The sequence below is a fragment of the Pinus tabuliformis genome, chromosome J (assembly GCF_031772625.1).
Source record: "Pinus tabuliformis cultivar Carrire ecotype Pingquan chromosome J, CPIR1, whole genome shotgun sequence".
NCBI lineage: Eukaryota > Viridiplantae > Streptophyta > Pinopsida > Pinales > Pinaceae > Pinus > Pinus tabuliformis.
This window is the reverse complement of record NC_142295.1, coordinates 162632262-162639419: the sequence shown is the minus strand read 5'-3', so window position 1 is coordinate 162639419 and position 7158 is coordinate 162632262.

Here is a 7158-nt window from a genome sequence, read left to right as displayed (position 1 = left end):
TAGCAGGATGATTAGTTCTCCTGTGAGGTCTAGATGATGTGTTCTCCATGACGATTGTGTAGCAGGATGATTAGTTCTCCTGTGAGGCCTGGATGATGTGTTCTCCATGGTGATTGTGTAGCAGGATGATTAGTTCTCCTGTGATGACAGGATTGATTAAGTTCTCCTGTCGAGGCATCCTACCCATGTAGTCTGGGACTCATGGGAAGTACCTCTCATCTGATCAATGAGTAGGGAAATGAGGATAGGGACCATAGCAGTACCGATGGATGCATTGTTGTATCTACCATACTCCCTATGCTAGGATGACCTTCATTGATCTGGGATTAATGATGATGGTCTGGGACCAGTGGTAGGAGTTGTACCCATTATGACATTGACTTCGGGTTGGTTGAGGACTAGTCTGGGACCAGTGGTACATACTCTAAGACTGACTTCGAGTCAGTAGAGTACTGCTCTGGGACCAGTGATAGGAGTTGTACCTATTATGACACTGACTTCGGGTCAGTTGAGGATTGGTCTGAGACCAGTGGTACACACTCTAAGACCAACTTTGGGTCAGTGGAGAATGGTATGACACATTCTCGATCAATTCTTCTTCTTCATGGTTTAGCAGAGCTAAGTTGAGCAGAGCTGAGCAGAGCAAGCAGAGCCAGCAGAGTTGAGCAGAGCAGAGCAGAGCCAACAGAGCATAGCAGAGCCAGCAGAGCTGAGCTGAGCAGAGCAGAGCTAGCAGAGCAGAGCCAGCAGAGCTGAGATGAGCAGAGCAGAGCTAGCAGAGCAGAGTAGAGCCAGCAGAGCTGAGTGGAGCAGATCAGAGCCAGCAGAGCTAAGTAGAGCTAGCAGAGCCGAGCAGAGTAGTGCAGGGCACTGATAGCAGAGATAGTACAATTGGACATATGGATCAATGGATGGAGTTCTCCCTAGTTGAGAGGGAGTGTTAAAATTGGAAACTAGGGCCAAACTCCATGTGGGTCATATTATTTATGGCAGCTGATATTTTTATTGGATCCCTCTCATTGAGAGGTGTAGGATTGATCTAAAGATCATCCGATTCCGATAAGTATTTATGAAGTTATGAATTTATTTATGTTATGGACAAATTGTTAAGTTGGCCAACAACTTATGTAGGCTCAGAAGCCCAACAGTCATGTCTATTCAACCTCTACGTTTTAGTATAAATAGAAGAGGACTTCAAGTCATTTCTACACACACTTGGATCTCTTCCTCTCTCTACTTGTCTTTGGGTTTTAGTAGGAGGAGAGATCCTAAGGAAAAGCCGAAAAAGCCGGAAAAGTCGAAACTGCTAGAAAATTCAGAAAAGCCGGAAAAGCCGGAACTGCTGGAAAAGCTGGAAAAGCCAGAAAACCCAGAACTATCGGAATAGCTAGAAAAGTCGGAAAAATCTGGAACTGCCGGAAAAGCCAGAAAAGACGGAAAAGTCGGAACAACCGGAAAATCCAGAACTGTCGGAAAAGTCGGAAACGCCGGAAAAGCGGGAACTGCCAAAAAAGATGGAGACATCGGAAAATCCGGAAAAGCCGAAAATGCCGGAATTGTCGGAACTGCCGGAAAAACTGGAACTACCGGGAACTGCCGAAACAGTCGGAGCATTTGTCTCCGAAGGAAGGTAGCATGATGTATGAGATCATGGGCAACATAATAAGCAACATGATGATATGAGCATGGGCAGCATAATGATGCATGATGATATGGGCATGGGCAGCATAATGATGCATGATGATATGGGCATGGGCAGCATAATGATGAATGAGATCATGAGCATGGGCAGCTTGATGATGAATAAGACCATGCAAGATGCAACATGAAGATGAGAGCATCTCAGTCATCAAGGTTCAACACATGTGACAGTACAGCAAGGTTTCACACGGTAATGTGCAACAAATAGACGAGATGCAGCACTATGATAGGTGAACGAGTCACCTTAGAGAATCAGTTGAAGCAATATGTCTTCAACTGATCTCATGCCGATATCAAAAGTCAAAGTGATTGACTTCTATTCTAAATTTACTATCTCTCTCACTTTCTCTGCTGAACTTTGAAGAACATAAAAGAAGAATTGATCAAGGGTTTCCCCACATTGGTGTTTGTCCCTGGCTAGCGCCACATCTTGTGTCCTCTTGTCTTGGCTTGCCTTCTGCGATTTATATTTATGTTCTATCTGCAATTTACTTTATGCTGATGTGATTGCTAATGTGGAAAAAAAATTGAAATAAATTGCTCTAGCATAGAACATACCTAAAATTAACACCTTCCCATCCAAGTACTATTACAGGTTGCCAAGGGGTGCACTCATCTCAACCCCCATGTGTTAGAACCTCTCATGCACTTTCCTTGACCCACTTCAGTCATCACACCCTTGCTACCAACAGAGTTATCTTACTTGCCTCTATGCGAAATCATGGTCAAGGAATTACTGTACGACCCAATGTTGGAACTCCTACACCAAACAATCTGAGGTCTATTTGGGACTTCTTATTGGAGAGATCCCCTGACATGTTGGCGGGTCCAACACCGTCAACAATTTTATTATAATTTATTTATTATATTTTTAAGATACAACTATATTATCAATTAGAATTATATTAATTTAATTAATGATTGTTAAAAAAACATGATATTATATACAATTATATCATAAATATATTAATTTAATTAAGGATTGCTTTAAAAAATATGATAATATTAATAAATACAATTATATTATCAATTAGAATTATTTTAATTTAATTAAAGATTTCTTAAAAAAAACAATGCCCTAAAACAAAACTTAAATCAACCAAGAAAGAAGAAGGAAACTAAGGGGGGTAAGAACAAAGAGAAAGGACCCATGAGCTGCTTAACTTCCATCCATCATCCCTATTAAGAGTTTTACTCCTCTTTTCAATTTCAATGGCTTCTCTTAATTTTTGGTGATGGAAATGATCAACCTTTGCGAGGACCTTAGAATCCTCTAAGAAAATATGGTGCTTCGTTAATTCAACATGTTCTGCTAGAGCAGAGGAGTGGGTCCTACAGTGCTTAAGGTCTGCTCCGTGCTCCTGAATCCTTTGTGAAATGGAACGACCAATCTCACTGATGTAGGGGGTTCCATAAGAACATGGAATTAAATAAACACCTTTCATGCATTTGGGATCAATAGGATCTTTGACAAATCTTAAAGAGCTATGAATGGTTTTAAAAGGTCTAAAGGTGGAGCCAATATTTTGCTTCTTAAGAATTCTAGCAATCTTGTCAGTCGTCCTTTGGATAAAGGGAAGCTGGACACTAGAGGCCACCTCAACCTCTTTTTTAGTTCTAGGTCCCTGACTAGCTTTTAAAAAGGCTTTGAAACCTTGCAACTTACTATAACCATTCTTCTTGAAGACATTAAAGAGATGGTTTTTCTCATCCATCAGATGGTCTTCATCAGAAACCTGAATAGCCCTACTAGCCAGAGTATTGAGAACACCTAGTTTCTGGGCTGGAAAGTGATGAGATTTAGCATGAAGATACTGCTCACTATGGGTTTTCTTACGAAAAACCTAGTGGGAGAAAGAACCATCATCTTTTCTTGATATAATAACATCAAGAAAGGGTAAGCTTCCGTTATCTTCGCATTCCATGGTGAATTTAATGAACCAGACTGATTATTAAGATGCTAAAAAAAAAAAAGCTAAATTTTCCCCACCATGGGGCCATAAGTTGAAGGTATCATCAATGAATCTCTTCCACATTTTTGGTTTAAACCAAGTAGAAGCTAAAGCCCTGGATTCAAAATCTTCCATAAAAGGGTTGGCAACCACAGGAGAGAGGGGAGAACCCATCGCTACTCCGCACGTTTGCTCATAGAATTCACCTTCGAAACTAAAGAAGGTCGAGGTAAGGCAAATCTCTACAAGCTTAGCAGAATCAGGATCCGTTATGCGATTGATAACTTCAATAGCCTCTTTAATCGGGATGTTAGTGTAAAGAGAAACAATATCAAAACTAACCATAAAATCATCAGGATCAAACTCAATATCCTTCAACTCATTTAGAAAGGAGAAAGAATCTTTAACAAAGGAACTAGACTTACCTACTAAGGGTTTAAGCTTCCGAGCTAAATACTTAGCTAGGAGATACGTTGGCCCACCTATGGTATTGACAATAGGTCTAAGGGGGCCCCTTTCCTTATGAATCTTAGGAAGCCCATAGATCCTAGGCATGAGAGGGTTACTTTCTATAAGCTTGTGACTAATTAAGCTTACAGATTTATTAAACTTAATAGTCAATGCAACAACCTTTGAAACCTTTTTAATGGGGTTCTTATTAAGCTTTCTATAGCTCCCATTGTTGCACAAGTGATCTAACATTTTCTTTTTGTAATCATCTTTGTCCAAGATCACCACTCCTCCTCTATCAAATTTAAGGACAACAACCTTAGGGTTATTGTTTAAAGATTTCAGGGCTTCGAACTCCGCCTTGCTAATATTGCTTTTAGGCGGCCTAGCATTCCTCAGAATCACGAAACAATCTTGCCTAATGACATTCTTAATGTGATCAGGAATTCCTTGATTCCAGATTCAATAGAGCAAATGATCTCCTCAACCAGAATCTTTCAAGGGGCTAGAGAAAAATTCAACCCCTTTTCAAGAAGATTATAAACTGGGGATCAAAAGAGAACTTGGAAAGATTAAAAACCCTATTATTAAAAGAGCAAGCTATATTATTATTATTATTAAAAAAGAAATATTTTTATTTTTTTAAAAAGACGGTTTATTAGAGTTATTAACATTACTAGAATCACGTAGGATGTTAGAGTTATCAAGGTTAAGGTTATTAAAGTTAGTAGAATTAGATTTATCACAATTTTTTATATGCCTCTTATCATTAATATCTATATTACTTTTATTAAAAGTTAAATAAAGATTATTAATATTGGAATTCCTTTTAATATTATAGTTACTATTATTAATATTAAAAACAACGTTAATATCCCAATTATCATTACTAGTTGAGGAAGAAGTATTCTTATTGGAGTCGTCGGAAGAAGGGTTCACAAAAAGTAAGGGCGGAATTGAAGAATGCAGCGCTGAAGAAGATGAAGGAGATGGGGAATCACCCGATTGCGAAGGAGGTTGACGATAATGCAAGTAGTCACAAGGTCCGTCCAAAGAAATCGGTGATTGAAGATGACGGAGATGGGGAACCATCCGATTCCGAAGGAGGTTGATGATAATGCAAGGAGTCACAAGGTCTGTCCAAGGGAATCGGTGATTGGAGCTACTCATCAGCTGAGGAGAGAAAAGAACCGGAATGGATGAAGGAGAAAAAACATTAGAGTATGTGGTTTAAAATCAAATTTTCAGAATAAAAGAATTGTTTAAAAAAAGGAAAAAAATCCTCTAATCACCAAGTGTCCTCATAAATTAATTAATTTATGAATTTTTCCATAATTAATATTTTCTCTAAAAAATTCAGTTGCCATTACGTTTGGGGCTTTTACTAACCATGAAAATTGGCCTATTTAAAACAAAAAAAAAAGCAACAATATTACATTGATTTTCCCCTGCTCAATTTCTTCTTATTTTTACTTTGCTGATTTTTAGTATTGAATGGACTTGGTTCAATCATTTTCCTTAATAAACCTTACTTATATTATATATATTTGCAATTCAGTGTTAAATCATGATGCAATATAAATTTTTTTCCCTTGCTGATTTTTATTATTGAATGGACTTAGTTCAATCATTTTCCCCAATAAACCTTATTTATATTATATATTTTCACAATTCAATTTTAAATTATAATGCTATAAAATATATATATATATATATATATATATATATATATATATAGTCAACACTATAATAAATAAGATTTTCTCTTTTGTCTTCATAATTTTAATCATAACTTTAAAATATAAAATAAAAATATATTTTAGGAATCTTTTGCACTCACACTTGAGCTTTTGTCTAACTAATTTTTATTTATTGCATTTATCTAGTAATATAGCAACCAAAGGCGAACATTAGTACATAAACAGCCCAACTGGTATGATCCCTGAGCTCTGCAACCCTCGGCCCTGCAAAAACCGAGATCCGCACCTTTCGCGAGTTGCAGACAGCGAGCCCCCGCCCTTTGCTGGCCTGGCTCCTGCGAACCTGTCCGCCTGAGGTCTCATTGCTTGCTGCGGCCTGACTTTCATGGATCGAGTTGCTGGTTGACAGACCCGATCCCAGGGACTGCGACCATGGAGGGGCTGGGCACTCCCCAGGCGTCTCTTCCGCCTCCTCCGCCGATCTCGCCTTCTGAGGCTTTCAACAGGCTCTTGGCTGGGCTGCCAAAGAAGAAAAATATTGAAGCTGCGAAATTTGTCAAAAGATTGGACGATATTCTGGTGATCTCCCTCCCTCCAGAAACCCCGATCCAAGTTGCCTTGTCATTGGCTGAACGGGCTCTCATCGGTCAGTTCACTAGGCTATGGTCGTCCCCAAAAACCACTGAAAGCTGGGTCAACAGAAACTGGGCATCACTGATAAAAAAAAGTGTCACCTCTTACTTTCTGGGGAGAGGGTACTTCCTCTTCGAATTCACATCAAAAGAAGACAAAGACCTGATCTTCCAAAATGGCCCCTACTTCATGGGCCCTCAGGGTCTGTATTTGAATAAATGGACCCCGGACTTTGATCCGGCAGTAGATGTGCCCAAAGCAGTCTCGGTGTGGGTCAGGCTCCCAAATCTCCCAGTGCACTGCTGGAACTGGGATTCTCTAAGGCACATTGGAAACGCCCTGGGGAAATTTATAGATCGTGCGAACAACAAGGACCAGTACGACTGTGCCAGGATCTGTGTAGAAGTAGATCTGGAGGTGGGACTACCAGAGGCCATCACAATAAAGGTCGGAAGCTGGACGCATATGCAGAAACTGGACTATGAGCAGCTGCCCTTCAAATGCTGGAAATGCCATGTTTATGGTCATTTCACCAGAGGCTGCCCGACCAACAATGAGGCTGTGCAGGGGAAAGAGGATGGATGGAATCAAGTCAAGCGATCCAAACCCTATCCCAAGAATCAGAAGCAGGGAGGCCCTAATGGCAAAGGAACCCATCAGGCCACTGTCCAGCAGATCCCCATCAAATCCACTCCAGAAAATAAGTACGATCCCCTGAGTTC